The sequence below is a fragment of the Lepus europaeus genome, chromosome 7 (genome assembly GCF_033115175.1).
Source record: "Lepus europaeus isolate LE1 chromosome 7, mLepTim1.pri, whole genome shotgun sequence".
Taxonomy (NCBI): Eukaryota; Metazoa; Chordata; class Mammalia; order Lagomorpha; family Leporidae; genus Lepus; species Lepus europaeus.
In genome coordinates, this window is record NC_084833.1 from 27492948 (window position 1) to 27510365 (window position 17418).

The 17418-nt window shown below is 37.7% G+C and overlaps 1 pseudogene; it reads left to right on the plus strand.

Annotated features, from left to right (window-relative positions):
* LOC133763703 (eukaryotic translation initiation factor 3 subunit H-like) overlaps positions 1–13614 on the plus strand; it is a 39370-nt pseudogene extending 25756 nt beyond the window's left edge.
* The last annotated feature ends 3804 nt before the right edge of the window (positions 13615–17418 follow it).

Genomic DNA, 17418 nt, shown 5'->3' on the forward strand with positions numbered 1-17418 from the left:
ATTATTTAGAAACTAACTTACATTAAAATAACCCCTGTTTCAAAGAATACCTCAAAAATATTCTGAATTTAATTAAACTGGAAACACAGCATGTCCATGACATTAAGCTAATGCAACATTTAGAGGAAAATCGATTGCACTAAAATTTATATTAGCATATAGTAATGTTTCAAATAAAAAATGAAAAGCAGGCCGGCGCCGCGGCTCAATAGGCTAATCCTCCACCTTGCGGCGCCGGCACACCGGGTTCTAGTCCCGGTCAGGGCACCGGATTCTGTCCCGGTTACCCCTCTTCCAGGCCAGCTCTCTGCTGTGGCCAGGGAGTGCAGTGGAGGATGGCCCAAGTGCTTGGGCCCTGCACCCCATGGGAGACCAGGAGAAGCACCTGGCTCCTGCCATCGGATCAGCGCGGTGCGCCGGCAGCAGCGCACCTACCGTGGCGGCCATTGGAGGGTGAACCAACGGCAAAGGAAGACCTTTCTCTCTGTCTCTCTCTCTCTCACTGTCCAATCTGCCTGTCAAAAAATAAAAAAAAAAAAATTTAAAAAAAATGAAAAGCAAATAAACACAAAATAAGGGGAATAAAATAAATTAATAGCAGAAAGATAAAAATCATCAATTAATTAAAAAATTTTCTCTCTGAAAATAAAATGGATAAAAGTTGAGCTTTCAGGCCAGGAATAAGTGACAAGTATCAAAATGTTAATATCTCTGATGGGAGAGTTCACATGAGATGCAGGAATTTCATAAAAGATGCAAATTACTTAGTTAATCTTACTTATCCTCCATTTATTAAAATATAAATGTGTAATTGATACACAGAAACTCAAGTTTTAGATTGCTACATAAATCAATTGTAATCATTATTTTAGTATGAGATAACAGTGATTTTATGCAAACTCTTCCAAAAGTGAGGGAGAGAGAATTGTTCCCACCTCCAGGTATTAGGCTTTAATTGCGTTAATACATATTATAGGTAATCTACATTTTAATATTCCACATGAACATGAATTAAAAAATTAAAGCCAATATTTTAGTATATGAAACTCAACAAAAGAACAAAATTCCTACATTATGAACAAGAATATATGAACAAATATATTTATATATTTATATATAACATAAAAACAGTACATAACAAAAATACAACATTGTGAACAATATATGAACAAAAATACTACATTAGGGGCCAGTGCTATGGCAGAGTGCATTAAAGCCCCAGCCTGTCATGCCAGTTTCCCATATGGGTGCTGGTTTGAGCCCCAGCTGCTCCACTTCTGATCCAGTTCTCTGCTATGGCCTGGGAAAGCAATGGAAGATGGCCCAAGTTCTTCTCCATGTGGGAGACCCAGAAGAAGCTCTTGGCTCCTGCTTTGGGATCAGCTCAGCTCTGGCCGTTGTGGTATCTGGGGAGTCAACTAGTAGATGGAAGACCTCTCTCTGGGTCTACCACTCTTTGTAACCCTGTCTTTCAAATAAATAAAATAAATAAATAAAAATACTACATTATATCCTAAGAATGCAACATTTGTTTAACATCAGATAATGAATCATTGTCATTCACCATGTTAACAGAATAAAAAATGAAAAATATAATTTTATTAATAGAAGCAAAATAAAACATTTGGTCTAAACCCAAATCCAATTTCTGCTGACAACTCCAGGCAAACCAAGAATAAAAGAGAACATCCTCTACTTAATAAAGTGAATCCATGCAAACCCTACAGCTAGTGCCTCAGAAAGTCAAGATTGTGGTGCAGCACTGAGTTTATAAGTAATGAGAATAGTGAAAGGCAATAGGGAAAAAAACTCTCATTACTTATAAACTCTCATTACTTACACCACAATCTTTATTATAGAAAGACTTTCGTCAAGGCTGTGTCCTCAGTACTTAGAACTCCTGGCATATAACAGGACCAGTTGATGTTCTTGAATCAAAGAGAGCATGAATAAAGATTACCATCAATTCTACAAATATAGTAGGTTGTAGATTGTTGTAAAACAAATAATTTAGAAAGTTGTAAGAAATAAAGAAATGATTCATTCAAAGTAATTATAATTCAAGTGTATGCATGTTGGGATTTTTTAATATATGTATTTATTTCACATCATATATGTTGACAAATATAAGAAAGATTACATAACTTTTAAAAGCACGTGGTACATAAAACAATAGTAAATAAATGTGTTCTTAAATCTTTTAGTGATACATTATTTACTAAGTAAGCAATGATACCTGATAGGAAAAATAAGAAAAATTTTAGGAAGAGTAGCTCAAGCAAAAGTTGTCATCAAAATGTAGTCTTGTAATTTTTGCTTCATTGAGAGACACTACCATTAAAATGATACCAGTAGCTTTCAAATGAGTTTTACTTAATTACACATTTATTTTAGTATTTAGATTTATTTGTAACCAAGAAGGTAATGCCATTCAGAATTTTCATCTATATACGCAATAATGTAAGTATGTGTATCTATTTTTTTACAGAGCAGTTGGGGAAGTCAAACTCCTAGAATTAATATTTCAGACAAATAAGTAAAACACCTTATTTTTTCTAACAAAGATTAATATCTTATTAAACAAGTCTACAGCAGCACATATGGCTTATTAATGTATTTAGTTGACTAAATGAGCCCAACTCAACACTACAAACATGTGTTACCACTCCAACAGAGCAAATACAAATATCCATCCTCAACTGCACTGGATTAAGATATATACACTTGTTTTTGCTGTAACTGATATTAATATTTAGAAAATACCCCATAGGAGTTCAGAGTTCCTGACCATTTCCCATATGGCTACATCTACAGGTCTTATACCACATGTGCAAAATAAAGCCTTCTTCTCTGGATTTGAATCCCAGTCCCACTACTTACTCTCTGTGTAACTTTGGGCATTCCAATTAACTTGTGTGTTTCTCAACTTCCTTATGTGAAAAAATGGGGATAACAGTGAGGATTGAAATGTGTTAGTATTTCAGCACTTGCAAGTTTCTGACACTTAGTTGTCTATGTGTTATAAGAGATATCATCCCAATTTCTACATGAATTTGCAACAAAAAGGGGATAGAGAGGTGTCACTCATACAGAAGACAAGATGTCACCTTTATTACTGTTGAATAAACCTTATACGCAGAGCCAATTGTGTTTCCTACTAATCAATCCCTGCTGGTGGTACGCTGTGCTGGAAAACCCTCACTCGCCTCCATTCCACCCCACCCACACAGTTAAACACAAAAGGGTTTGCCCTTGTGAAGCTCGGTGACTGGAAAATAATGTAAAATATGGGCTTCCTAGGAGCAGGACAAGTTAATTTGATACACAGAGACTCAGCTCCTTCTTCCAGTTTGATAAAAGGAATTAAGTTCCTCTTCCCAGCAGGAGAATAGGAGCCTTAGACTGGTCAGGTGGAACAAAATGAGAGAAAGCATTTGGTCTTAAGGAATAAAAGCCATTGTTCCCCAACTGCACCGAATGACTAACTTCAACACAGATACTTCTTTCAATCCTATGTCATGTGAGAGTCCCCAGGATGTTTTGGATATTGGGTTTGTTCACAAGCCTCCTCTACTCCCGAAACCCCCACCTTTCTGAACATTATGACTCCTTACTCCAGGAATGAGCTACAAAGTCAGGGACAAAAGCAGAGACAACCATTCAAATGTCAGAGATTCTTAAACTATAATAGAAGAGACATAAAATTCCATCACTATCATTGTCTTCTTCACAAGACAATAAATCCAACCAATACAAAACTCAAAAAGCATAGAACAGAAGCATTTTCTGAATCACACACTTAGGATTTGGTGACAGAGGGTGAGATCCAGAAACTATGCTGCTGAACATTCTAACAAATACTGTACATTTTACCATGAAATTATAGAATTTTCATAATTTATCACCTATCAAAAATAAAAACATAGATTCTATCTGTAGCTCTATTGACAAAAACTATATGGCTTTTGATTTTTTAGCTCTAATATATTTTTGTAGATTTTGTTAATACTCAATAAACCATATTTAATAAATTCAAACACTGGAGATATAATAACACAGTTGAATTCTTTTTCTCAATGTATGGTTCACACTTTGACTTTAATGTGTGAAAATGTTTCTAGGAAATCAGGCTTGAAAATATATAAAATGAATCTAAGACTTTCTGACTGCTTCTAGTAGATTTTTTTTTTCAAATTTCCATGCTATATTTATTTTAGAAAAATTAGTTCAAAAGTCACAAATAGCAAAATTTATACAAACTAGTCAAAATTAAAACTTACCAAATTACAAACCTCACCCATCTCTGACATGTCTGTATCTCTAGTAGAATGGGTGTATTAATCTATTGTACATGAAGCAAATTATCAACAGCACAATGTCTAAATTGCAGGTGTCAAAATGACCACATTTCCCCTATATGCCTCAGGGGAGACACATGGACAGGCATTTTCCAGTATATGGAAGCCACTTGATTTTTTGGTGTGTGGCCCCTTCTTATGTCTTCAAAATTGGCAGCAGAACATCTAATGCTCTGCCTCTATCATCATATTGCCCTTTTGTCTCTAATGCTATGCCTCTATCTCCCTCTTATAAAGAATCTTGTGATTATGTTGGATTGACACAAATAATCCAAGAGAATATCTCCATTCAAAATCAATAATTTAGTCACATCTGCAAGGTCCCTGTTGCCATTTAAGGTCAAATATTCATCGGCTCCAAGGATTCCATTGGGAGTGGGGTTATTCATTGAGCAACAAGAAGCATCTTGTACTAAGTGTAAGATGGGGGTATCTTTGCATTGAAGCTTAGAAAAATTTTAGTTGCTGATCATTCTGGACAGATAATTCTAATTATCAAAACTACAAGAACATTGAAGAAAAAGTGCCCCATTTTAAAAGGTGAAATATTTATGCAATCTGAAGCGAAAGCAGAGTATTAAAAGTATCCCATTTTAAAGACAAAACACCGAACTCCCTAGAGATTTTGTCTTATAGAATATTAGTCAAATTGATATCTGATGTCATAAATCCATTTCTTGGTCTCTTGACTATCAAATGTTTTCCTAGTGTTGCTTTTTCCACCATAGCAAACTTCTCATCTCAGATATCTTGACCACTATATTACCTCTTTCCAAAAAGAAAAAAAAATAATTACTCATAAATGGACATGAAATAGACATGCTTTCGAGAGATATAAAATTACTGTTAGAATCAATCATTTGACAGATGTTTAGATAAGAAACTGATCATATCACTGATTTTTGGCAAAGTAACTAATGTATGAGCAGCTTGAAATAGAAAATAATAAAAGCAACTTACTTTCATCTTTCTATCATCTGGCTAGACTAGTTAGGAGGAAGTTTTTCAGGGTTTGCATAGGTCTTTGGAGTTTGTAATTGATACGAAAGCCACAATGAATTCTCCTATTGAAAATAAAAGCAAAAATGTGTGAATCATTGCAAAGAATATTATAATTATTACAATGACTGAATAAAAAATTTAGCATAGATTTCTCAATGAACTGCTGAAGAAAATTTTAAACAAAGTTTTATATGAATATATTTAGAAACATTTTTTCAAGTAATTTGGATACAATTTTAATAACTAACCATCACTTAACACGGGTAATATACTTTTTTTTAAAGATTTATTTCATTTATTTGAAAGACAGAGTTACAGAGAGAGATGGAGACAGAGACAGAGGTCTTCCACCAGCTGGTTCACTCCCCAGATGGCCGCAATGGCCGGAGCTGCTCTGATCAGAAGCCAGGAGCTAGGAGTTTCTTCCAGGTCTCCCACTCGGGTGCAGGGCCCCAAAGACCTGGGCCATCTTTGATTGCTATCCCATGCCATAGCAGAGAGCCGGATTGGAAGAGGAGCAGCAGGGACCAGAACCGGCTCCCATATGGGATGCCAGTGCTTCAGGCCAGGGCATTAACCTGCTGCGCCACAGCGCCGGCCCCGGGTAATACACTTTGAATCTTAGATTCTTTGTTATAAAATGTGCAATCAATTATATTTATTTATTAAAAATAAGAAAAGATTTTGAATTTCCCCATATTCATATTATTATCCAGTCTCAAAAGATTTATGGATATAGATAAAATATTTACTGTAGAAAGTATAGCTAAACAACATAATTGAATCATAAATACTTCTTTGATTCTAATCATATGCCTATTTTTATAGAAATAGAAGTTTTGAATTCAAACATCAATTATAATTAGGATTAGCCTACAAAATCAATGTCATAATGCATTAGTTATGATGCAATATTATGTGTTACAGAACAAAATAGTGATAACATATATTACTATCAATTTATTGTAATATTAAGAGAATGTTATAGGTAATATTTCTACTTAAAATATGCATCTATTAAATTTCTTATGTTTAATGATTTTCTTTTTTTTACCATGTAATCTCACTCCTTTCTTTTGAAAGCTTTTATTTAATAAATATAAATTTTATAGGTGCAATTTGTGGATTATAGCAGTTCTTCCCCTCTCATACCCACCCTCCCACCCCCAAACCATCCCACCTCTTACTACCTCTCCCATCCCATTCTTCATTAAGATTCATTTTTAATTATCTTTATATACAGAAGACCAACTCTATACTAAGTTTGCACCCACACAGACACACAAAGTATAACATACTGTTTGAAGACAAGTTTTACCATTAATTCTCATAGTACAACTCATTAAGGACAGAGGTCCTGCATGTGGAGCAAGTGCACAGTGACTCCTGTTGTTAATTTAACAATTGACACTCTTATTTATGACGTTAGTGATCACCCAAGGCTCTTGTCATGAGTCGCCAAGGCTATGCAAGCCTTTTGGGTCCACAAACTCCGTCACTATTTAGATAAAGACATAAGCAAAGTGGAAGTTCTCTCCTCCCTTCAGAGAAAAGTGCTTCCTTCTTTGATGCCCCCTTCTTTCCACTAGGCCATTTAATGATTTTCATTTTGACACTATCAGCTAGATAATTGGTATTACTCTTTTACACCTACAGATGTAGAATTGAGGTGCAGAAAAGAATATTTTTTCTTATCAGAAATCACAGTTTTCCAAGAGGTAGAAGCCAGTCTTTCATAGTGATTTTAAAAAATTTTTTTGCAACCAGAGATGAGATCATAGTCCTGTACACTATATTTTCTCATTCATAAGTGAGGATTGAGAAAATTCCCTAATAAAAGAATGATCACAAATGGAAAAATCACTTTGAAATGTGAATGGAGAACTACTGCTTTTTCCCAAGGTAGACACACAACAAAGCTTTTTTGAAAACTGAGACTGTGTATTAGCTTGCAAAGTATACATTAGTCACATGCACATTCTTTACTTTCTGAATTATTAAATTAATAAGCCATGATTAAAGCAATTTTTAATGAATTGCAGTTAGATTCCACATCTTCTTATAGGTAAATTGGTGGTTTTCGTTTTGTTTTGTTTTTTGCTTTCTGATCAACAGGATATCATGACTCATGGATTTCTGATTAATGATCTTGTTAATAAACCAATCTAAATGCATGCTTCTGGGCATCTCCTAAAGAAAGAAGATTTTGAGAAAGCTAGCAGAAGAGAAAAGCAGATTTTGAATAATGCATGGATTTGTTCCCTTCTATCTCCCTGCCTTTTGCTTGTAATGATATGTTTTGATAGCTGTAAATAGCAGGGATTTGCAGATGAAAGATACTACCTGCCTAATGTTATTTTACTATTCCAGGGATTTGATAAACCATTAAATCATACCAATAGCAAAATCAGTAAATGCTGCTTAACCTTAAGCTGTGAAATGGTAATAATAATTACACAGTGGTTTTACTGGAGATGATAAATGTTTTTGCAAAATTGTGACTACATTAATAGTTTTTAATGATAACATATTTCAGTGAGACATGTGGAATTTATAGGAATAGATGTTAGAGAAACATTACTTGTTAATGAGGGGCTGTAGTGTTTGCCAAAGTGCATCTGCTTGATGTTCTGGGTTTTGCAATCATTCAGAAAATTTTCAGGTTGATATTTCCCTGATAGTCTTCAGATTTTAACCGATTCCTTCTGCTTGCAACTGATAATAATACTATCATCAAATGAGATCTAGTCAACATCCTAAGCATTTTTGCATCTATTAACTCTATTGTTCTATTTGATTTTCAGAAATGCACAACATAATAATTATTATGATGATGGCCAATATGTAAACAATACCTTTTATTAGAATAGGTTTCTTAAAGGCTGTTTTAAAAAACCACAGACTCAAGTTAATCTAAAAACATATCTCCTGGAGCTGGCACTGTGGCGCAGTGGTCTAAAGCCCTGGCCTACAGAGCCAGCATCCCATATGGGTGCCGGTTCGAGTCTTAGCTGCTCCACTTCTGATCCAGCTCTCTGCTAATGTGCCTGGGAAAACAGTGGAGAATGGCCCAAGTCCTTTAACCCCTGCACCCATGTGGCTCAGCTCCAGCCATTGCAGCCAATTAGGAAGTGAACCCACGGATGGAAGATCTCTCTCTCTCTCTCTGTCTTTCAAGTAAATAAAATAAATCTTTAAAGAATAAATTAATAAAATAAAATAAAAACATACTTCCTTGCCATAAATTATCCTTTGTGTCTAGTGTAGTGGTGAGGCTTCAAAGTCTAAAGACGTAAACTGGCTGGCGCCGTGGCTTAACAAGCTAATCCTCCGCCTTGCGGCGCCTGCACACTGGGTTCTAGTCCTGGTTGGGGCGCCAGACTCTATCCTGGTTGCCCCTCTTCCAGGCCAGCTCTCTGCTATGGCCTGGGATGGCAGTGGAGGATGGCCCAAGTGCTCAGGCCCTGCACCCGCAAGGGAGACCAGGAGAAGCACCTGGCTCCTGGCTTCGGATAAGCAAGATGCGCCATCCGCAGCGGCCATTGGAGGGTGAACCAATGGCAAAAAGGAAGACCTTCCTCTCTGTCTCTCTCTCACTGTCCACTCTGCCTGTCAAAAATAAATAAATAAATAAAGACGTAAACTTACTTTTTAAGATCAAAGCATGCTTATTCCATGGCTATGATTAGATTCACTTATTTTTTTTTTAAATTTCTCATCCAGTTGAGTCTTATCCTCTACATCAGTTATCTAATGCTGTGTAACATGTTATCACAATATTAGTGATTTAGAGAAACATACATATTTTATCTCACTGTTTCCATGGATCAGGAATCCAGTCTCAGCTTAGCTGGATCTTCTGCTCCTGCATCTCCCACACTCTTGCAGTTAAGTTGTCCACCAGAGCAGCAGTCTCATCTCAACTCATGACTGGAGAAAAATGTGTTTCCAGGATCATGTGGTTGAAGGCAGAACCCAGTCCCTCATAAATTGTAGAAGGGAGGGCTTCAGTTTCTCCTTGTCAGTTGGAGAGCACGTTCAGTTCCTTGCCACATGAACATTTCCACACAGTAGCTCAAAACGTAGTAGTCTGCTTCCACAGAGACAGCAAATGAGGTTCTAGCAAGATGGACATAGGTCACTCATGGGGATGATATCCCAGCACCATTGTTGTATTCTCTTGGTAAGAAGTAGGTAAGAGGCCCTGCAAAGGGGAGGGGCGTATACCAGCTTGAAGGTTTCAGAAGGTGGAGATAATTGGAGATCACCTTTAGAGCCTGTGAACTATAGTCTCCTTATGGGAGTCATTGGAAAATGGCAGATCTTCACTTGAGCTATAGGCATAATGCTGGTTTTCACTGTCTAGATAAATCAACTATCTGAGAATCTGAAGAATATGGAGTACATGGATGGATTCTTGGCTGCTTGATGCTTTTATTTCCAATGAACTATGCTTCTGCTCATTTCACTAACTTCTGAAATCATATTAAAAACCTTCAACTTCCTCTGGGACTTAGGTATCCTCTTCTCATCAACCAAATTTCAGAACTTAGAGTAGATTTTTCACAGAAATTTTGTACCAGTCTTACAGTACTAAGAGGCCTGTGTTAACTGACTTTACACAAGAACTGTTAGCCTTTCCAACATTTCACTTATAGTTAAAATTTTAATTCACTTAAGTCTGTTACTTTTGATCATATGTCTTCATTTTAGATTACCATTTCCATGATGATGATGGGTTCCCTGCTGTCAACATAGGGCTCAGTGTACATTAGGATTCAATCATTATCATTGACTAAATTGATGAACAAATTCTTCATAGAGTTGAAACTAAAATTCACTATTGATCTCCTATTTCATCTTCTTCAATTTTATTCATCTCTAACATCATAAAATAAATCTTACAAACTCAATATATGGACTTTGTTATTCTCACCAATTCTGACTCCTTTCTGCTTTTATATCCTCTGGTTCTCACAAGTTAAAGTCTTTCCCCAAGCGGCCAGTGGTGTGTTGTTCTGGGTAAAGCCACCACCTGCAACACCCATATGGACGCTGGTTTGTGTTCTGGCTGCTCCACCTCTAATCCAGCTCTCTGCTAATGGTCTGGAAAAAGCAACAGAGGATGGCCCATGTTTTGGGTCTCTGCCACCCATTTAGGAGATCCCAAATGAAGCTCCTTGCTTCTGGCTTTGGCCTGGCCCAACCATGGCTTGCCATTTGGCCGTCCCGGGAGTATCTCAGTGGATGGAAGACCAATTTCTTCTCTCTCTCTTCCTCTCTCTTGCACTCTCACTCTTGCTCTCCCCCTGTAACTCTGACTCTCAAATGAAATAAATAAATCTTTTAAGACAAAAGTCTCTCCCCAAGGACTAAATGAAAATACACCACTCAGAAGAAACATCCTAAATTTTTTGAAGAGTTTTGTCATTAAGAAACTATTTTCTATTTTTAACTATTTTATTTCTTATAGTTTTATAGCAAAGTGGTTTTATAAGAAAATAATTTCCCCAAAATAGCAAATATTAAAAAAATTCATTGATTTTTAGAAAAAAAATAGTTTATTATGTACTAACTATACCTTTATTAGAAAAAGGAAAATTTTGCCAATTGGTTGACATGGAAACAAGAAAAACAGATATCTTGATTTAAAGCTACTTTAGTTACCAGGTAACCATAAGTTGATAGAAACTTAAAGGGCATTAGATAGAAAGAGGAAGAAACTAGACTTTGTCAGATAAGAATACTGTCCTCAATTATTTTGCACATAAATTATAAGCAGTTTAATATTAAACTGGTTGGGGCTGGCACTGTGGCATAGCAAGTAAAGCTGCTGCCTGCAGTGTCAGCATCCCATATCGGTGCCAGTTTAAGTCCCCACTGCTCCACTTCCTATCCAGCTCTCTGTTATGGCCTGTGATAGCAGTGAAAGATGGCCCAAGTTCTTGGGCCCCTGCACCCACATGGGAGACCCAGAAGAAGTTCCTGGCTCCTGGCTTTGGATTGGTGTAGCTCCAGGCACTGTGGCCAATTGGGGAGTGAACCAGCAAATGGAAGACCTCTCTCTCTCTGCCTCTCCTTTTCTCTCTGTATAACTCTTTCAAATAAATAAGTAAATCTTTTTTAAAAATTAAACTGGTTAGTTGAAGTCATCATCACTAAACATGGGCTGAAAAAAAGAAAAAGAAATATGAGTAAACTGCATTTCTTCCTGTCTGGATAGAAAGGTGGCATGTGGCAAGTAAGGCACTAGCTCTACCACCAATTCTTGTAGCTCCACCACCAGTGTGGTAGCAAAAGGAAAAGCCAAATATGGCTCTGGAGATTCAGCCATGAAGGAAGTGCAAACATTTGGTTTGGTGGTATTAAAGGTAATCAGACTTTACCAGGAAGAAGGACAAGGAACTGAGGTTGTTTACTGAGTGTTTTTGAACCTGGTTAAGAAAATGAGCTTGAAATAACCAACTGTTTTTCTTTCCTCCAGCTCATATGAAATGTTGCTGAGCATTCGCCATGTAAATGTTGATCTTCTCCACATAGGCTGATACCAATTCACACGCTGTGGCTTATTAGTTAGCTTGCTTCTTGAGGATTTTCAGTTCTGTTGCCAACATGACATTGGGGAATCTGTCATTTCATTTATAGCTCAATAACTGTACAGGAATCTCTGTACCTAATAGCACACAGAATGGCATCTATACTGATGGAAGTTATAAAGAGAAGGATATCCCCCTGAAACATCAAAAAAAGGCAAATGTTACCATTGAACATATATTTGAAGAATGCCTATTGTAATGAACAATTCTCATCTTATCAATGTTTTAACATAGGAGCTTGAGAAGAAACCACATGTACCAAATAAATATGAATTACTCAGTCTTGACAGCAGAAATAACTTGGAGAAGAATCTGCAGTTGCTGATGGACAGAATGGAAAAATGAGCCAAGAGATAGTTAAATATGACACACACAAGAGGTTTTTGAAAATTTCATGGATGTCAGAAATTGCAAATTGTTTATTTTGCTGTAAAAATTTTTCAAATTCATGCATAATTTCTTTGGTAACATGCATTTTCTTTGGCCTTTTTCAAACCCCTGAAGTCAATATGTTGAAGGACAAATAATCTAATCTTTTCTAGTAGAAATTAAGGTTTAAAAAGCCACATTAGGACTTCAGATCATCTGGACTGCTTACACTTCAAATGATAGTGCTTTTTTTGTTAAGCAAGAATTCTGCCCTGCCTGGTTCCCACACATCAGAGGACCCAGCTCCTTGGAAAACTTTCTCAAAATTTTCCAAGTCTGTCTCTAGTTCTTCTATTTAAGCTGAATGATCCAGTGCAAAACCAGAATAGTGTGAGTCCTAGTCACCATTTTATCTCTGGAAGGCTCTCTCCTATCCTCTCTTCCCTTCAACATCATTAAATGCTTGGACGAATTCAGCACTCACAAGGATGAGGTCATCTTGGGACCCTATAGCCATAGGGATCTAGGAGGGTGAACTGATGATTGAAATACTTTTTTTTTTTGTTAGACTGCATGAAATTGGGCTTTTATTTATTTATTTATTTATTTATTTATTTATTTTATTTTTTGCCAGGCAGAGTGGACAGTGAGAGAGAGAGAGACAGAGAGAAAGGTCTTCCTTTGCCGTTGGTTCACCCTCCAGTGGCCGCCGCGGCCGGCACACTGCGGCAGGCACATTGCGCTCATCCGAAGCCAGAAGCCAGGAGCCAGGTGCTTCCTCCTGGTCTCCCTTGTGGGTGCAAGGCCCAAGCACTTGAGCCATCCTCAGCTGCACTCCCAGGCCACAGCAGAGAGCTGGCCTGGAAGAGGGGCAGCCAGGACAGAATCCGGAGCCCTGACTGGGACTAGAACCCAGTGTGCCAGCTCCACAGGCAGAGGATTAGCCTATTGAGCCACAGCACCGGCCAGAAATTGGGCTTTTACAATGGTACAGCCATGGTGACTTTATATAACTTTCACTTATATTGAACCCAATATGAGATCAGGACTATATGTTACCAATTATCCATTGGAGTTTGTGCTTGAGCTATAAGAGTAGACCCATGTATCAACCCTTGCTGGTCAGTTAATGCCCACCTGTCAATGTTGCCATTGCTGTACTGCCTTCAATATTCAGTGGTAGTATGATGCATTTATATGCTGCTACAGAAGCCATCATCGCATTCCTGAAGGTTAAAGGATATACTCCAGGAAATACTGCCATGGTAGCTGCAACTTATCTCCTCTGATGGTTTCATAAGATTCCAAGTAATGTCATCTCTTAATTTCAGATGAGAAAGTTCGCTTTGTGGGTCAGTCTAGGACACACCAGAAGAAGGAGGGATATTTTTGAAACAATATGACTACTTTTCTCAATCTACCCAAGTTTTTCAACTGTCTTCCACCCGATGGTGATATGTGGAGACTGGCAAAAGTTCACATTCTAAGATACAATGATTAGGGCATACGCTCCTCTACAGAAGACACAGGTAAAATATGCATCCTTCAAAATTTATGTTTAAAAATCTCCAATTGCTAAATATAAGAACAGAAAATATATTTTTACTTATATTTTCCTATGTGGTCTGGGTAAAACTGGCATTTCTCAGAGCTGGCACTATGGCATTGGATTAAGTCACTGTCTGCAGGGATAATGATATCCCAAATGGGCACAGGTTTGCATCCTGAATGGTCCACTTCCAATCCAGCTCTCTGCTGCTGTGCCTGGGAAGGCAGAAGAAGTTCTTGGGCCCCTTCAACCACATGGGTGACCAGAGGAAGACCCTGGATCCTAGCTTCAGCTTGTAACAGCTCTGGCCATTTAGTGAGTAAACCAGCAGAAGGGAGATAACTATCTCTTTCTCTCTCCCTTTGTAACTCTGCTTTTCAAATAAATAAATAATAAAATATTTTTAAAATATAATCATTTCATTTCTTGTTACAACCAAAAGAAACAACCTTCAATAGAATCACTGGATGCTTGTACCCAGAAGAGACAAGGGATTGATGCAGCTGGTGTGATGTAAGTGGTATTAATGCAAAGCAAAGGCAACAAGATCCGTGCTGCTTCAATGAAAACAGGGCATTGTGAGAAAGACCAGCATTGCTGCATTTCTGGCATGCTGACAACTGTTAAATGAACCTGGAATGGTGCCTTTGGTGTATCTCAGGCCCAAAGAAGAAAAAGTATGACCCAGACACTAACAAAAATCTATGTATGCACTGATTGAACACTGCACAAATAGGTAAATAGCACTCCTAGAAATTATTCTTGGCCGGCGCCATGGCTTAACAGGCTAATCCTCCGCCTTGCGGCACCGGCACACCGGGTTCTAGTCCCGGTTGGGGCACCCGATTCTATCCCGGTTGCCCCTCTTCCAGGCCAGCTCTCTGCTATGGCTTGAGAAGGCAGTGGAGGATGGCCCAAGTGCTCAGGCCCTGCACCCGCAAGGGAAACCAGGAGAAGCACCTGGCTCCTGGCTTCAGATAAGCGAGATGCGCCTGCCGCAGCGGCCATTGGAGGGTGAACCAACGGCAAAGGAAGACCTTTCTCTCTGTCTCTCTCTCTCACTATCCACTCTGTCTGTCAAAAAAAAATTATTCTAAATTGCCTTAAATCAATGACTATACCTGAGGTAGGCTTATGATTTTAGAATATTTAAATAATAGCTCTATTGAGATACAGTTCATGCAGCATAATGCTTACTTTTGGAAAGTATAAAATATACTTCATTTAATCCACAGATTTATATAAACAGCAATACCAGGTAGCTGAAGAATATTTTGCTTACTTCAAAAAGAAGTCTTAAGCAGTAGCAATTACCCCTACTTCTGTTCCCCCAGCAGATTGTTACAATCATCAGTCTACTTTATCTTGATGAATGTTGGCAACTAGATTAAAAGAAAATAGTATACATTAAAGGTGAGGAAATTAAACTAATACAATCAATGTGCTCTTTTAAAAATACTTATTTGCTTATTTTCATCTACCTGAGAGGCACAGCAAGAGAAGGGAATCGGAGGAATCAAGAGTGACATCTTCCAGCGACTGGTTCACTCTCCAAATGCCCTTAACAGTTCCAGGTTGGATATGGAACTCCATCTGTGTCACTTACATGAGTGGCAGGGACACAGCTCTTGAATCATCACCTGCTGCCTCCCAGGATGCATTAGCTGGGAACCAGCACTCAAACCAGTATGGTATGTCGCTGTCCTAAGCTACGGCTTGACTATCTGAGATACAATGCCTTCCCACATAGAAACTGTTCTTTACCAGGAAAATATCACTGGTTTTTCCAACAATGACATTCTGTTATATTCTTGCATCAGACAATGAACTTTCATTCTTCCATTCCTTTTTAGTTATAGTTTTCTTTATCTAGAAAAGTATGCCTGTGTAACTTCCATTCATTTTCAAGGCCAACCTAAAATTACCTCTTTGTCCAACCATTGTATTAGTCAGGAGAATATTTGTTGTAATAGCAGATAAATTCCTACATCACATGGTTCTTTTTCAAGGTCATAAAGTCCAATTAGATAAGTTGTATACATTCATCTTGTAGCTACATGATCTGGGGCACATGGCTTCCAAGAGGTTCATTACAAGGAAATGCAGGGATGTAGGAAACACAAGTGTTGTTAACGTCAACCTGAAGGTAAGACATGTCACTTCTACTCAAAGTCTTCCGGCAGAGATAATCATCCAGCCAGGAGAGTGTGGAAAGTATAGATATTTTTTATTACTCCCACTTCTAAATAAAATAAACAAAATATAAATATATATGTGAAATCTTTGAGGGCATCTTTAGGTTATTAACATAGCTCAAATCGTACTACTTATAAAAATGTCATAAATCTTTGTGATCAATATTTTATTTAAATGTCTTATGTGTCCTGGATAATAGGTACCTACCCTTAAATAAGGTATAGAATTGTCCTTCAAGTAATTCATCCAAAAAATGTGATATATATATATATGCACATAGTAATTATATATAATAAATATATATAATAAATATATTGCAATTTTACCACTTTATTTTAAATGTAAACACTTCCATTATTTTTTTAGATTTATTTATTTATTTGAAAGTCAGAGTTACACAGAGAGAGGAGAGGCAGAGAGAGAGAGAGAGAGGTCTTCCATCCGATGGTTCACCCCCCAATTGGCCACAATGGCTGGAGCTGCGCTGATCCGAAACCAGGAGCCAGGAGCTTCTTCCCTGTCTCCCATGCGGGGGCAGGGGCCCAAGGATTAGGGCCATCCTCCATTGCTTTCCCAGGACACAGCAGAGAGATGGATCAGAAGTGGAGCAGCTGGGTCTTGAACTGGCACCCATATGGGATGCTGGTACTTCAGGCTAGGGAGTTAATCCACTGCGCCACAGTGCCAGTCCCAACACTTCCATTATTTAATCCCTAGAAATTTGAAATAACATATTTTAAGGAAGCTGCATTCCATCAATGATGAGTCAGAGAGAAAGTAGCCACCTCTAGCTCTGGTTACTCTGGCTCATTCAACATACAATCATCAAAGCATTTGCCCAAAAGTACAGCCATGTCCAGTCTCCGTCAGGACAACGGCCTACAGACATTATATGGGGTAACCAGTTAGTCTCTCTGCAGCAGGCAGAGTATCTGGCATCAATAGCCCAAGGGTAAGAAAATCCAAGAATGTGCTTTCTTCTTTGCTGTACAGTGGTAGCTTAGTCTGACTGACTTTCCACTATCATAAACATATTATCTGAGTGTTGATATCCGGTTTGCTATTCCTGAACCTTGTCTCTCTGAGTTCCTCCTATGAAAACACATATAATAACACACAAGAGACACACAAGAAAGTAATGCAAACTCTTTTCACATGTGAACTAATTTAACCCTTATGAAAAGTTTATAAAATGCAGTGTTTTTTTTTTTTAATTTGAAAAATATTTATTTGACAGAGAAACAAAAAGAGAGATAGAGAAAAATTTCCCACCCTTTATTCACTCTCTAAATCCTCACAATACCCAGGTCTGGGCCAGGGTGAAGCTGGGATCTGGGAATTCAATCCA